General features: G+C 48.4%; 1 long non-coding RNA gene across 2 annotated transcripts; it reads right to left on the bottom strand.

The window, feature by feature from the left end:
* Positions 1-3,607: 3,607 nt before the first annotated feature.
* On the bottom strand, positions 3,608-14,918 carry LOC133227883 (uncharacterized). Of its 2 annotated transcripts, none has more exons than XR_009729988.1 (3): positions 14,695-14,918; positions 8,422-8,554; positions 3,608-5,571 (listed from the first exon to the last, which is right to left on the bottom strand). It is a non-coding gene; the product is annotated as an uncharacterized LOC133227883 (long non-coding RNA). The 2 variants fall into 2 exon arrangements; XR_009729987.1 differs by having other exon boundaries at positions 3,608-5,233; positions 14,695-14,911.
* Between the last annotated feature and the right edge of the window lie 1,755 nt (positions 14,919-16,673).

Here is a 16,673-nt window from a genome sequence, read left to right as displayed (position 1 = left end):
CCAGATAGAGGTCAGGAGTGTGGACACCAGTCTTATAGGTACAGTGAGCATTATTGTTTGGGGAGCAAACTTAGTCTGCTTGGCGTCAGATGTATCCTCCAGTGAATGGAATTTGGCTGCAGGCTGTGGACACCTTGGTTCCACCAAGGACAGCTCCCCATAGCCAAGTACCCCCTGGGGTCTATGGACACTGCCCTCTGGAGGGGTTCCCTTTCATGTTTATGAAAGTTCTATCATCTGCCCGAGACAGGAAAGTATCAGAATTTATTGTTCATTCCAGCTGTATTTTGGGGGCATCTGCTCAGAATGAGTTTGATATTTTCAGGTTTCAAGGGGTCATAGAAGAGAACATGAGAATGAGACCTTTGGTTCTGAAGTTACTGCACATGCCCAGAATTCAGTTCAGTCACTCAGTGGTGTCCGACTCTTTGCGACACCATGGACTGTAGCATGCCAGGCCTCCCTGTCCATCACTAACTCCTGAAGCTTGCTAAAACTCACGTCCATTGAGTCAGTGATGCCATCCACCTATCTCATCATCTGTTGTCCCCTTCTCCTCTTGCCTTCAATCTTTCCCAGCATCAGGGTCTTTTCCAATGAGTCAGTTCTTTGCCTCAGGTGGCCAAAGTATTCGAGTTTTAGCTTCAGTGTCAGTCCTTCCAATGAATATTCAGGACTGATTTCCTTTAGGATTGATCTCCTTGCAGTCCAAGGGACTCTCAAGAGTCTTCTCCAACACCACAGTTCAAAAGCATCAATTCTTTGGCGCTCAGTTTTCTTTATAGTCCAATTCTCACATTCATACATGACTGCTGGAAAAACCATAGCTTTGACTAAATGCAGAATTAGGAATCTGTGAATCTGTATGCATATAATTATATTAACATAACTGAAGTATATGTAATATTTAATAATCATATTAAAGCAAGGCGTGAGGAATCCATTGAGCCAGGCTGTCCTTCTAACCTTAATGACCCTCAGGAATGTCTTGAAAAGGAACTTAGAGACACTGAATTCTTGCTTCCAGATGTTTTGCACACCTGATCTCGGTCTCTAATCCAGCAAGTGGGGCAACTCCAGCAATCCTGCACAAGATACAGTTAGGGTATCTTTTTTTATATATAGACTTTATTTTTCAGAGCAATTTTAGGTTCACAGAAAAATTTAGCAAAAGGAAATGGCAACCCACTCCAATATTCTTTCTGGGATAATCCCATGGACAGAGGAACCTGGTGGGCTCTAGTCCTTGGGGTCACAAAGAATTGGACATGACTGAGTGCGTGCGCACGCACGCACACACACACACACAAGTTGCCATGTACCCCTGCGCCTACACACACAGCCTCCCCCACCGTCAACCCACCCACCAGAGAGGTGTGCTTATGCATTTGTTATAGTCAGACATACCTGGATACCCTCCTACCTGAATACCTACCTACTGGGATACCTACATACCTGGACCTTGCCTGGGAATTCTGATGGACAGAGGAGCCTGGAAGGCTATAGTCCATGAGGTTGCAAAAGAGTTGGGCGTGATTTAGCGACTAAACGACAATGCCTGTCTTCTTCCTGTTGAGTTGTGCAAGTTCTTTGCGTATTTTGGGTCACAGTCCTTGATCAGTTGTGTCATCTAGGGGATATCTACAACAGGACAAGACCCTGTGATTGGAAAACAGTGACCTTGGTTATCAGAGCTCTTAATGGGTCTCTGCCCTGGGTCCAGGTGCTGACCAGGGCACTGGAAAGGAAGAAATATGATGTTAATGATATAGTTCCCGTATGACCCAGTGAATCTACTGAGCAAGCACCAGCAACCGCTGGGTAAAATTGAGGACACATGCACTTGGGGGAAGGTCCTTGTGCTCAGGCAGTACTTACAGAGACCTCAAGACTAGAAGAATCTCAAGCGTGACTTCATAATAACTTACTCTCAGGAAGGTAGCTGATGTGACCGATGCTTTGCCAAGCTTCAGGCTAAGTGGATTCCAGGAACCGTTTCTGCTTCTCATCAGCAGCAACCTGTCTGGCACATGGTCAATTCTATCCTCACCATTAAAAACTAACCTTCCCAAAGTTGCCAAGGACTCCACATTGCTGCATATAAGAGACCTGTCTGTCCTCATCTCATTAGAGCTTTCAGCATCCTTAGCGCAGCAGACCCTCCGTCCTCCTTGAAGCCGTCTCTCCTCCCACCCCTACCCTCTCCTGGACTCCTCTGCTTCCCCACCTACTTCTTCCCAATCCACTTCCTTGATCCCATCTTTAAAGGTTAGAGTCCTTACCTCTTCTAGTCTCTATCTACCCCCATCCTAAATTTCCATCAGCACTAAACAGTCCCCATAAGTGATGATTCATGAACAATTTCTGTCTTCTCCCTGAGGCTCTAGACTACACACCCAGCTGCTTTTCTACTTGAAAATATACCCTGTGCCTGAAGCTTGACCTGTCTAGACAGGGGCCCCTTTTCTGCCTATCCTTGTCTCTCTACTGGTCTTCTGCACATCCAGGATCTAGTCTCCATAACCCTCCTTTCAGAGCAGGCTTGGTTGAACTTAATGCTCTTTTATGTAAATTAGATCCAACATTCCTCTCCTTAACACTTCGATTATGACCTGAGATTAGTCTTCCCTGGTGGCTCAGTGGTAAAGAATCCACCTGCCAATGCAGGAGACATAGGTTTTATCTCTGGTCTGGGAAGATCCCCTGGAGAAGGAAATGGCAACCTGCTCCAGTATTCTTGCCTGGAGAATTCCATAGACAGAGAGACCTGGAGTGCTACAGTCCATGGGCTCACAGAGTCAGACATAATTTAACGACTAAACAAGAACAATGTTCTCAGAGCTTAGAATATACCTAATCCCCTTGGCAAATCCAACATGATCCCCTGTGGCCTGGTCTCTGCTCTTCCCCCAGACACTAGCCAGCCTTGGGGCATTTTAGGTTCCTTAAGGGGAGTGAGCTTTGCTCTGCATTTCTCTCCCTGGAAGGTTCTGCCCCACGCTGTCTCCCCTCAGCTGGCTCACAGGACAACCCTCTCCTAAGCCTGAGTCTCAGTCTGCTCCAGTGGCTGTGACAAAGTACCCTAGACTCTAGGACTTAAACAACAGAGGCTTATCCTCCCAGAGTTCTGGAGGCCCAGTGTTGACAAGGCCATGCTCTCTCTGGAGGCTTCTGGGAGGATTTCTGGTATATCCAGCTCCTGGGGAATCCAGAGGGTCCGTGGCTTATGGCCACATCCTCTGATCTCTGCTGCATCTTCAGTGGCTTCTCCCCTTTCTATGTCAAACTCCCTCTGTTCTCTCTCATGAAGTCACACACGAGTGCCTATAGGGTCCACTGGGCCAATTTAGGACAAGCTCCTCCTCTCAGGGTCCCTCAGCCATAGAAGGTTGGGTTCACATGTTCTGTGAATTAGGATGTGGTCATACCTTGGGGCCACCATTCAATGGGCTACACTCTGTTCTGTGTTTCTTAAACAAACAGGAACCACTTCCTATATGGGTCTATTGGTAAGGGGGAAATTACCTCCTCTAACCTTTGAGATTAAAAGACCCTTACTCCTTGGAAGGAAAGTTATGACCAACTTAGATAGCGTATTGAAAAGCAGAGATATTACTTTGCCAACAAAGGTCCATCTAGTCAAGGCTATGGCTTTTCCAGTGGTCATGTATGGATGTGAGAGTTGGACTGTGAAGAAAGCTGAGCACCGAAGAATTGGTGCTTTTGAACTGTGGTGTTGGAGAAGACTCTTGAGAGTCCCTTGGACTGCAAGGAGATCCAACCAGTCCATCCTAAAGGAGATCAGTCCTGGGTGTTCATGGGAAGGACTGATGCTGAAGCTGAAACTCCAGTACTTTGGCCACCTCATGTGAAGAGTTGACTCATTGGAAAAGACCCCGATGCTGGGAGGGGTTGGGGGCAGGAGGAGAAGGGGACAACAGAGGATGAGATGGCTGGATGGCATCACTGACTCGATGGGCATGAGTTTGAGTGAACTCCAGGAGTTGGTGATGGACAGGGAGGCCTGGCGTGCTGTGATTCATGGGGTCGCAAAGAGTCAGACACGACTTAGTGACTGAACTGAACTGAGCTGAACATTTTGAGATAGTGTGGCTGGACTAGTAAATAAAATTGACATGAGACAGATGAATAGGAGAACAAGAAACAAATTTTACTTCTTTCACATGGAGGTTCCACAGAGATGGGATCTAAGAAGGGACCAAAGCAGGCAGCTTTCATGCTTTTTATGTGAAGAAACCATACATTCGTGCAGAATGATAGGACCGAGAAACTCAGGTTTCAGCGCTCGTTTTGAGAAGAATATAAACAGCTTTAGTCCATGAAAGAGGTCACCAGGTTTGTTGACATATGTTTCTCAGCCCCAATTTCCAGATCTTTTGTGGGAAATTTGTCCTTCTACCTCCAGACTCAGGGAGAGCACCTTTCACATGAGAGATGTATATCCTGCTTTCAGAGAGACAGAGAGTCAGGGTGTCCCTCTTGGGTTGGCTGTTTCTTAAGTAACTTTAACTCAAAATAATCATGAGCCATGGGGCACATTTGGGGGTGGGCGGCCTGGGCCCCCATAGGCTTTGGCACATCTTACAGGCAGGTCCAGCCGCCTCTTTCGCAGCATGACATTTGCAGTAGCTTTTCTGTGTGTGGCAGGGATATTCTCAATATGAAAAGGTAAGAATTCAATGTTTGTCTAGAAAATAACACCCTGTCCTTCAGGGCAGGAGGGGAGGTGGTGGGGCCCTGAGGGGCTGTGGCTGCTGAAAAGGGTGAACTTTCCCTGGAAGGAGTGAGCTGGAAACTGGACAGACAGAGTTTGAAGGAGAGGATCTCAAGGAGGCCAGCCAGCAGCCTTTGGATGGAAACGATGAAGCCATGAAGGGTTCCCCCCAGCAGTGGGGCCTCCTCTCCCTTCATCCAGAGTGGGTATATGGACCTAATTGCCAACCCAGCCACACCAATGACAAATGCCTCCAGTTCCCCCTGGAGTGGGCAGCTGGGGACAGAGGCCAGAGACGCTTGTCCCATCACAGTCCTCCTGGATCCACCCCGTGGCATGTGCATCAGCACATGGCTCAGCTGTCTGCTTTCTCTGGACCCAGAGGCCCCTTCTTTCCCTCCGCAGAAACCCCTCCAGATCCAATTGTGGTGCGCATGGATTGTCCATAGGGAAAAAGCTCAGATCACAGGCACTGAAAGATGAAAGTCCATTTTCCTGCTGGGAGTAGGAAGGACAGACCATCAGCAATGAAAACACATTTCCATTCCTCCCTTCTTGGAGCTTTGCTTTTCTGAAGACAAGACTGAGTGAATGCTCACTTTTCTGTTGCTAGAAAAGCAAAATGCAAATAAGTCTTCTGAAAGTTGCTTCCATGTATAAGATTTTTGTGTGGCTTTCTACAACATACAAGGAAGACAGAGGGACACACAGATGGTGAGTAGGAATTGACCAAGTGAGTCCTTGACTGTTCCTTCAGTTCTACCCCAGACCTTCTGCATAAACTGCAGTCAGGCTATAACCGCACTGGGCCTCTTTGCTTTACGTTAAAGCATGACCTGGTAGGAAAAAACAAAACAAACAAAAGCCAGCATGAGTTTTCAAACCAGGCAGAACTGCATTCCAATGCTCTCCTGCCATGTCATCCGGGGAAAATTATTTAATTATTCTATTCCCTGAGCTGAAATAAACAAGTATTAGAGTCCTCATCAGATTGTTACAAAGATTGAATCTGAAAATGTACTATCCAAACTTGCACAGAAGCCCTCAAAACCAGTAGTTTTTCCTCCTTTCCTAAATGAAACCAAGAATTAAATGACAGAGTGAGTAGCCCTTTGAAAAGTGGTCCTTTGCTCTTAGCGGTAAGGAGCAGAATATTTTCTTCTCCATCAACAGGAACTCATTTTTTACAAGCTTTGGTAATTTAAGTTGAAGGAATATTAAAACACATTAAAAAGCTGCTCAGAAGTGGTATATTTTCCCCATTGCTTAAGAGGAGAGATTGAAATGTTTTACTTTCTAAATGTGGTGTTCAATTATCAAACCAGCCCAGAAGGGTCAAAAAAAAAAAGTTTGTCACTCAGTCATGAGCAGTTCTTTGCAACCACCTGGACTATAGTTCTCCAGGCTCCTCTGTCCATGGAATTCTCCAGGCAAGAATACTGGAGTGGGTAGCCATTCTCTTCTCCAGGGGATCTTCCTCATGCAGGGATTGAACCTGCATCTCCTGCATTGCAGGCAAATTCTATACTATCTGAGCCACAGAGAAAGCCCTAGCAGGGTCAAGCCATTCGTGAATTCCTGCAGTGACTTTTCTGACCTGTGTACCTATACTGGCCTGCATTCTAATTACACAGCCTCTTTCTCCTTCCACGACACTGAGCTCATTGAAGGTGGCACCTTGTTTGGTCATCGTTTGGGGCCATGAGGGCTCCAGGGAAAGTTCCTGGGACTCATTTCAGTGAGTTGAAGCACACACACCATTCTAGGAAAACACACGTATTACTTTCTCCTGCCCAGCCAGACATTAGTTAGTTCAGTTATCAGTCATGTCTGACTCTGCAGCCCCATGGACTGCAGCACACCAGGCTTCCCTGCCATCACCCACTCCAGCCAGACCTGGTCTTTAATAACTCTGGAGTTTGTGTCATTTAAGAATCTTCTGGTCATGAACTGTCAAAACCCCACTTCAAACCAGCTGAACCCAGGAGGGATGTTTATGAGCCGTCCTAACCCTGTGACCAGAGGTGGAAGACCAGCTGAACCCAGGAGGGACGTTTACGGGCCCTCCTAACCCTGTGACCAGAGGTGGAAGGGCGCCAACAGCCAGCAGCACCCAGGATTTTCCTACTAGTTCCTGAGAGCTACTGTGACAAAGCACCTCAGACTGGGTGGCTTAAAGTACCACACACTTGTGCTCTCACACTTCTGGCTGCAGAGGCATCAGCAGGTCCGTGCTCATTCTGGAGGCTCCAGGGGAGGGTCCTTTTGTGCATTTCTCGTGGTGGCTCCTGATGACGCTCAGTGTGCAGACCCGTCACCCCAGTCTCTGCCTCCGTCATCACATGGCCATCTCTCCCCTGTGTACGCCTCTGTGTGTCTCTCCTCTTCTTATAAGACCCATTACATTGGATTTGGAACCCCCTTTGCTCCAGTATGGATGCACTTTAATCACACCTGCAAAGATCCTACATTTGGAGGTTCCAGGTAGGCATGCATTTGGGGACCCAATTCAATCCATAGCTCCTTTCCTCGCTTGATTTCTGTTGGTCTCTCCTTACTGCTTCTGGGTCTCATTCTAAGGCTGATTCTACCCCCATCATTGCAAAATGATGCTAAGCCAATGCCATGAGCCCTGCATCCTCCCTTAACCAACACAAGAGTGGGTCCAGCTGCCAGGAGGAGGCCCCCCTCCCCTGGCTGAAATGCTTCTCCCTGACAATACCCGGAATCAAATGGTGCTTAAACACCTGAATAATTTAAATGGCAATTCAAGGAGCCCTGCCAGCAGAGACAACAAAATGACACTCCAGACCTCATCCAGCCACTCTGCCTTACCCCTAGGGGCTAATCAGGGACCTGGCTTTGTCTTTCAAAGGGCCGGAGGCACTCTTATTATCAACCCTGCTTTGTTCCCTACCACATCTGAAGTGCTTTCCTTGTTTCCAAATAAATAAAACAGCAGTGATGAACTGTCATTTCACCAGCTTTCAATTAGAAGGGAAAACACACAGGAAGGTGGGAAGGTGGAAATCAACTCAGATGTGGGGGAGCTGGGCTCACATGCTGGGTCCCTCCGGCTAGGATGGGGTGGGTTAGAAAGAGAGCAACCCCCAGGCCAGCCGCACATCCTGTTTGGGTCAAAGGTGAGACACAGACAAGGCGTTCAGAGGCTTTGAAGTTCTTAGGTCCCCACCTGGCTCTCTCCTCTGCCCCTGCCTGTCCTCTGTTCCCCCTGCTCTCTCGGCCTCCCCCTACCCTGCCCCACCCCTCCTCTGCCTCTGCTCTGAATCTGTCTATATTATCAGCCCAGGACAACAGCTGCTTTGACAACCAAGGTCACAGTCTTCTCTGGGCTGTGCACAGCTGGGTCCCGGGTGGCCCCATCAGGGGGTGTGCTTTGCAGAGAGACAGTCTGGGGTGGGGAATCAGTCCTGCCCAGAGCTGGGATTACTCACACTAGAAGACCACCCCTGAGAACACTGGGGTGGGGGAGCTCCTGGGCAGAGCAGATAAAGCTGCACTGAGGTCTCTCCATTTCTGTAGAGCAGCCCACCTCCCAGGTGCCAAGTCACCAGCATGGGGGCCTGCATGGTCCAAGTGAGGGGGACGTCAGCAGGGGTGATGCTGGGGACACTTGCATGAGGGCCTCTCCTGCTGTCCTCCTACTGCCCCCTGCCCTACCCTACCCTGGGGCCTCAGCCGGTCCTGCCGTGACTCCCAGGTATCCACAAGGTCCCCTGAGGTAATCAGCAACACGATGAAATGTGCACCATTCAGCGCCATCATTCCATGAGGGCGTCAACCTCTAGAAGGGTTCACCTGTCAGTAAACAGAAAGATATTGTTAGAACCACGCAGGGAGCAGGATGCCAAATGGAAACACGTGAATTGTCAGGTGCACGAGGGGGACAGGGAGTTGGCAGTTCTGCTGTAAATCAGGTCTATGCTTTGCACTTGACATGTAATTGTTATCTTGCTCTAGAAGTAACTGATAAAACAAACAGTGATCCAGTTTGTCTCACCAGTCCTCCCCGCCCCCCCACCTTCAACTAAGAGCTGACGTAGATGCTGTGCCTTTTACAACCTATTCGGTGGGGGCAGAGAAAGTGCTTTTAACTCCACTCAGTCAGTTTGGGATCCACTCAGTGAAGGAGAGTTAGATTCCAAATTCTGCAGGGGCTCTAAGTGGCGACTTGTCGCCTTGGCACCAAAGGATGCTGCCCTCCTTCTCCACTGAGTCAGCAGCCTGGACCGCCTCTCTGCACCTGCACAGGCCCCCTCCTCCTGACTCTGGTCCCTCACCAGCCATTCTTTGTACTGAACTTTCTTGCTCACCTACTGGTGGTTCCTCGATTGAACCCAAATGGATACAAGATATCCGGATGCAGAAGAGAAGCCCCAGCCCTCAGACAGTACCATCAGCCTTAGGAACATGCAGTCACCCTGCCTCTGAGAGGTGTAGCCTCTGGTCCACCTTGGCCACATCCCCCTCCTCGGCAGGTCCACACCTGCATCCTCACGGGGCTTCAGGATGCTGCCAAGCCAGTGGGGACCTCGGAGCCTGTGAGAACAGGGGATATGGAAATCCAGCATCTTGAGGTCATGTTCCCCATCTGTAGAAACAGAGGCGAAAACCGGCCTGCAAACCGTCGTCATGGGGATGTGGTTAGACAAAGTGTGCCCAAGGCTGCATTCGTTTAACTGGGCCTGAGTGAGACCTGCCCTGTGGCCGGGACGTGGCTGACAGCTGTTGTACTTTCTGTGTGAGCTCAGAACCAGCCTGTGGAGGCTTGTGTGCGCGTGTGCGTAGTCACTTCAGTCGTGTCTGACTCTTTGTGACCCTATGGACCAGAGCCCACAAGGTTTGTCTGTCCATGGGATTCTCCAGGCAAGAATACTGGAGTGGGTTGCCATGTCCTCCAGGGAATCCTCCCGACCCAGGGTCGAAGCCACGTCTCCTGTACTGGCGGGCAGGTTCTTTACCACTAGCACCACCAGGAAAGTCTGTGGAGGCTCCCGCCTATAAACGTGGTGTGAAGGCAGGCCTAGCACCAGGGGTTCAAAGGTGAAGCTGAGGGGTCTTCGGCTCACTCTAAGAGCACGCAGTCCACATCCCCGGAAGGAAGGATTCCTGCAGAAGAGTGATTCACACCGGTGCCCTAGGAAACCACGCACAGCCGGAGGGCACCAGCTTCGGAAGCCTGGACTTAGGGGAGGGGCTGGATGTGGGGGCAGGAGGAGAAGAGGGTCCCCAGGAAATGGCTCCAGAGCTGAATCTTCAAGTGTGATGAGAACAGAGACAAAGCGAGAACATGGGGACAGTCAGGAAGGCTGAGCATTTGGACCACAGAGAACAGTGTGTGCCAAAGTCCCATCCCATAAGAAACTACAGGATGTGTGACAATGTGGCGAGAACTCACTGTGGTGAAGTGTCACGTCTGAAGCTGGACCAAGTAACCTGCCGGTGGATGTGACTGTGGGGGGCTCTGTGTGCTGTGGAGGAGCTCAGCCTCTATCATCCGGGCACTGGGGAGCCACAGAAGACCTAGAGAAAGAGCAGCAGTGGGCTCAGAGTGAACCTCAAGGCAGGGAGCTTTGAGGGGCAGGTGGGGGGCAGGGAGAGCGAGTGGTGGGGCAGGCAGAGCTGATAAGCCCTGAACCCAGGTGGAAAGGGTTGAAATAAGACAAGGGAGAAAGGCCAGAGGTACAGGGCAAGATCTGCAGAATCAACACTGATGATCAGGAGTGAGGAAGAGAAACAGAAGCAACATATATCAGGGTATATACGGTAGAACTGTTGCTGCATGATCCTAACACAAGGGATGGATGTCGTAGGTTCATTACAGGATTCTGCACACCCAAGTTCCACTGCTCTCATTCATTGTGAATGTCTTTCCTCTACCGCACACAATTCTACTACCTGGGGAGTGAAGACACAGCCCACGGGCCCAGAAGGTCCTGTGCTAGCAAAGGAAACAGACAAATAGACAGGTGTCCACAGACTCAGCTTTGAGTTCGGGCTCAGTCGGAGGGCAAGGAGGAGCCTGCCTGGAGGGGCGATGGTTTAAGCCAAACCTGGGAGGAATCAGGACAGGAGCCAGGAAAAGGAGGTGCGGGGGTGGGGGGGGGTCCTGGTGGAGGGAATGAGGGGGGCGGTTCAGTTCAGTTCAGTCACTTAGTCGTGTCTGAATCTGTGACCCCACGAACTGTAGCACACCAGGCTTCCCTGTCCTTCATGATCTCCCAGAGTTTCCTCAGACTCATGTCCATTGAGTCAATGATGTCATCCAACTATCTCACCCTCTGGAACGAGGCGCTAAGAATAGTCAGCTCACGAGGGTAGAGAAGCACATGGGCGGACACTGGGTTAGACTGCGCTGGGAGGGAGGACGGACCCCTCTGGGGAGATGGGGGCATCCTCCCAGTGGGCTGGCCTCAGGCGTAGACACAGGCTCCAGGTGACGTGAACCCCCTGCCCCTCTCTCTGGAGCCCCTCACGATCCCGCCCTGAAGGGATCCTGCCCAGGGGGCTCGGCTGCCGCAGAGGGGCATCTGCATCAAGAGCCAGGACATCCCTGAACCCATACCCGCAGGGCTCAGAAGGCCGAGTCCAATTCCAGCAGAACCCCCCACCCCCTCCTGCCACACCTGGCTGTACAGGAAGCCATCAGGAGGCTGTTTTGATTGGCTCATTTCAGCGGGCTCATTATTTTCACAGGGAACAATTTCTAACAATTTTCCTTGTCACTCAGGGCACTTGCTGCTAGCTGAGTTTCTTGGGCCGTTATAAATACATTATCAGACACGTTCCGTAAGCACTTGCAGGTAAAAATAAACCCCCAGCATTAGCATCGCGGGGCACAGATGTGAGACGGCTTGTGTGAGACGTTTGCTCTCCGGGTCCTCCCTCCCTGAGGGGTGAGGGGTGGTGGTCGGAGCTGCATCACCCCACGAGGCTGGGCCCAGGGCTCAGGGGCTTAGAAAGCTGGGTTGTGTGAGCCTCATCCTCATTCCCCTTCATGGTGGAGGCTCAGGTAGGAATTGAGTGTTTGTGATGTGAACCACTGGACAGGGCCCCAGTGACATCAAGAATACATGGGACCCATAGGCTGGTGGCATCTGCACTCTCTGCTTTAGACTGTCTTGGGAACTTCCTGACAAGCAAACCCTTAAGGCAGTCCCGCTTAACTTGGGGCTCTGGGAGTCCACACCCACGTGTCCTATGGGCCAGACAGAAACGACAGAGTCAGGTGGCAGAGCCAGAAGAACCAGTCCCAAAGCATAGTCTGGCACCGTCTCACTGGGTGCTGGGGGTGGCTAGGCTTCCCAAGTCTCAGTTTTGTCATCCATGAAATGGGCATCGTCAGGCTTACCATGTAGCACTGCTTAATGTTCAGTTTATGACACAGCCTTTCACAGTTGTCCTTAAATGTTGTAGTGTTATTAACCGCTCACAAGGAAGTTGCCCACTCTCATCTCTTGAGCATGTGATCGAGACCAGATTCGGTCATCTTGCTAAGGCTCATGTCTGTTGCTTGTGGATGTGTGTCAAGAGCTAAGCCCAGTGGTATTGGGCTTATCTCTATAGGGTGTCTAGAGCTGCAAGTGCCTTGGGCCACAGGAAAGAGCAGGGGCCACGTATCTGTGGGGGGACATGGATCCCTGTTGGAGGGTCAGAGAAGAGCTTCAGGGATAAGATGGAACTCCAGGCAGCAGGGAGAGGTCACAAATCTTTGCCTGAAGAAAGGAGGTTACAGGGAGTGTAGGCAGATAGAGGCAGGCAGGTTAGACACCTGGCAGACAGGTAGGACCCTGGAGCAGAGTCGGGCCCCTGGCAGACAGGTAGGACCCTGGTAGAAAGAAGGGTGGAGCAGGATATCTTGACAGAATTGAGTCCTCTCAGACTGTCCATGGTGATGGAATTCTACACTGGTGGGGACCTCTTCTCTTGCATCCTTCCTCCCCTCTGACTGTGCTCTTGTTGACTGAGTACTAACCCCATGGCCACACTGTGCCTTATCAGCTCATGGCATCTTAGCAACCCCAGGCTCTGTTGCATGAATGGATGGCCAACATTCAGGAAGCTTGAGCCACTTCCCAGGTCTAGGACCTAGATCCTTTTGATTTCAGTTAATGAGAAGGGTAGTTATCTTCATGCATGAGTGCTCAGTCATGTCCGACTCTGCAACCCCATGGATTGTAGCCCTCCAGGCTCCTCTGTCCATGGGATTTCCCAGGCAGGAATACTGGAGTGGGTTGCCATTTCCTTCTCCAGGGGCTCTTCCCTACTCGTAGATCTAACTCACATCTCTCGTGTCTCCTGCACTGGGAGGTGGACTCTTTACCACCGACTCCAGAATAGGGAAATAACAGCAAAGGTACAATGAACTTTCTAGAGTGGTAGAGACATTCCATATATTGGTCATGTCGGTGTGTACATATGTCAAAGTTTATTGAACTGTACACTTATGAGCTTTTGATTTCAGCGTACTGTAAATTAGACCTTAATTTAGCAACAACAATAATGTAGCTGTGAGATTGCCTGTATCAGAGCAAAATACGCAGAGTTTGGATGGTGTGTGTGCTGATCATTTCACCTGTCCTTTCTTCATAGTGAAAGGAGGGCATTAAAGACAATTAAAATGACGTATTTTTGAAGTATTTTTTTGATAAGTGGGTTTTCATATATGTGTGTGTGTGCTCAGTCATGTTCAACTCTTTGCAGCCTCATGAACTATAGTCCTTTAGGTTCCTCTGTTCACGGAATTTTCCAGGCAAGAATACTGGAGCGGGTAGTCATTTCCTCCTGCAGGGCATCTTCCTGATCCAGGGATCAAACCTATGTTTCCTGCACTGCAGGCAGATTCTTTATCACTACACCCTGGGAATTCCCTAGGTAGATCCATTGGAATTTTTCTGAAGAACAAGCATTTTTTTCAATAGACTTTTAACATCTAAAAATTTTCTGTAAAATAGCTTGGTCTTTCATCAAAATTGTGTATTCTTTTGCTAATACATTTGAAATTGTTGACACCTTACACTGACTTCTCTCTCCTAGAGCATAACATATTTAATTGAGACAATTATCTCTCCGCGGGTGCAGGGGGATGTGGTAAGCTCAGAATAAGCAAATTTTGCTCTCTACAGAGGGCATGTTCATGGGTTTTGTTTTTCCATGGTTGAAATGTATAAATATTTTACCCAAATGCATGTACAGAGGCTGAGAGTCTTTCTTCGACAAACAGTCTTAACAAGATAAAACTCATCAAATAAGTTGTCTGTTTTGAAGTCATTTCTATATATGATTCTCTTGAATGTTTCTCCAAATTTAGATGCTGCAAACTTGTAGATCTTTTAATTTGGTTCCATTCTGGCATGGAATATAAATTTGTTTAATTAAAAATAGGATTTCATTAAAAGATGCTTTCTACTAGTTGAGATATTCCAAAGCACAATTATGTAATTTTTAAATTAAATCTGAGGCTGTCGGGGCTCACATGGTTTCATTGGTTCCCTCCCTCCCTTGCTTGCATGGGGATAAATTTAATGTCTTCCTGTTTGCAAGCTTTGTTTTCAATAATGATAATTTTCCAAAAGCCTCAAAAGCTGAAGTTTTTGTTGTTGTTTTCGCTCTCCTCGTTGGATTATTGAATGCAGCCAAAACACAGAGGATTTGTTTACAAAAGGGTTCAGTGCTGTTATAGGACACTCTAGATTGATTTACAAAGAAGCTCTTCAAAGGTTCAAACATTTCCAGACTCTTATTCATGGTGAGCAGCAAGAGAGAACCCATACTGCCACACTGAAGGGCTTTTTAAAATTCAATATCCGCTTGTCATAAAATGTTGCAATTCAGTTACTCTAAGTATATACAGATACACAGTTGTAAATTTCCAACCACTGTAACTTCTATCACTTGACTGTTAGATTGTCTCAACTTTTCAGACCCGTTTGAATTACCTGTGTTCCACAACCTGTTCTTCCACTTCTGTTTGGTATGTTTTGTGAAATGGAGTATTTCCTGCTGTATCAATAAAAAAGGATGTCACAGCCATCAGCTATTTTGGCCCTCCAAAAGTGAGTTTCTGAGCCTGGAGGATGCCCAGAAAGAACAATGCCTGCATTCTGGCAATTATGAGGCCGCTGCCACTCTCTATGGTGATTGAGAAACTAAGGATGTGAAAACTCAGATCTAAGGATATTGGCCATGGATAGCGGAGATGTATATGAAAGTAATGATTTCACTGAACCCAGACCCTTATATCTTCTCATGCGCAGAAAAACACTAAATTTCTTAACTTGAGATATCTGGTTTTCCTTAATTTACAATAATCTTTTGACCTTCCGACTACTTGCCTTGTTTCTAACTTCTATATAACCTGACTCTGCAACTCCACGCCCTCCCCACCCCACCCCACCCGCCACCCCCAACCCCCTCCCCACTCCCGCCTCCCTCTGCTGCCCCCACTTCCCCATGACCTCCTCGGAGCAATTCTTTCAGAGATCCTTGAGATGCTGTCTCCCAGGCTTGAAGTCCTAAAAATTACCCCCGAATAAGACATAACTCTCAATTTCTAGGTTGTGACTATTTTTAAGTCAACAGTTTCTTACTTTAATAAGAATGTGGCTTCCAACTTGAAACTCGTATCAAATATATGTTCATATTATGACCACATCAACTAAACAAACAAATCGCACAACCTAAAAGTTGAGAATTTTATTTTATTTGTCAGAAAAAAACTGAGTACTCAAGCTCGGGATGCAGTCTCTCAGCTCAGGGGGACTGTTCCTAAGAGGCAAGGGAGGAGCCAGGATATACAGGGGTTTTTGCAGCAAAAACCAGGGAGTAAGGACACCAAAAGATGTTAGAACCATCTCAAGTCTAGGAATTTAGCACTTTTCTGTAACTGGGAAGATGCAAGAGTCTGAGCTCATTGAAACCATCTTTTTGATTTGCACCTTAGCTTTCTGGGGCCAGAATGCTCTTCTTCCCCATCCTGAGTTCCCTCAGGACTCACTGTAGTGACCTGGGGGCTGGGAGGACGGGGCTGTAGTGCCTGGATGGTTGCAATGTCCTTTGTTTTCTGATAAGGCAGGCAGCCTTGTTTTATTCACAACATAATATAATCAATCAGTTTTACCCTCAGTGTGGAATTTTCATCCGATTCTGCAATAGCACTCAGCGTGGTCTCAGGTGTTTTGCTTCCAACAGAATGAAACCCCTAAAGCTGTAACTTTTTTAATATAAATTTTATTTATTTTTGGTTGTGCTGGGTCTTTGTGGCTTCGCGGGCTTTTCTCTAGTTGCAGAGAGCAGGGGCTGCTCTCTAGTTGTGGTCTCTAGCTTCTCATTGAGGTGGCATCTGCTGTTGCAGAGCACGGGTTCTAGAGCACGTGGGCTCAGAAATCGTGGCTTCCAAGCTCTAGAGCACAGGCTCAGCAGTTGTGGTGCACAGGCTCAGCTAGTCTGTGGCATGTGAGATCTTCCCGTATCAGGGATTGAACCCATGTCTCCTGCATTGGCAGGCAGATTCTTTACCACTGAGCTACCAGGGAAGCCCCTAAAACTGTATTTTTAGTTTAGCAAATGAATCAGGAAATACTGAGCCCTTTTGGAATTCACAGATATTGTACCAGAAATAATCTGATGTCATGATGTCAAAATGGCTTCCTTTCCAGTTCCCAAAGCCTTCTTCCCAATGTATCAGGGGCCCTGATATATTGATGGCTAACTGCTTCATCCTTCCTCCATGCCCAAGGAAACTTAAAATCTGAACTGAGCAGCCTGAGTTTGGGAATGTTGATGGAAAACCTAACGCTCAACCTAAAAGTTAGTTATGTTTTATTTGGTGGACTTTCTGAGGACTTCAAGCCTGGGACACAGCATCTCAGATAACACTGAGAAAATTGTGCTGAAGGGGCAAGGGGAGGGGAGCCGG

This window comes from Bos javanicus, chromosome 16 (assembly GCF_032452875.1).
Source record: "Bos javanicus breed banteng chromosome 16, ARS-OSU_banteng_1.0, whole genome shotgun sequence".
In the NCBI taxonomy this organism is placed as follows: Eukaryota; Metazoa; Chordata; class Mammalia; order Artiodactyla; family Bovidae; genus Bos; species Bos javanicus.
The sequence above is the reverse complement of the archived record's forward strand: the minus strand, read 5'-3'. Positions and strand labels throughout refer to the sequence as shown.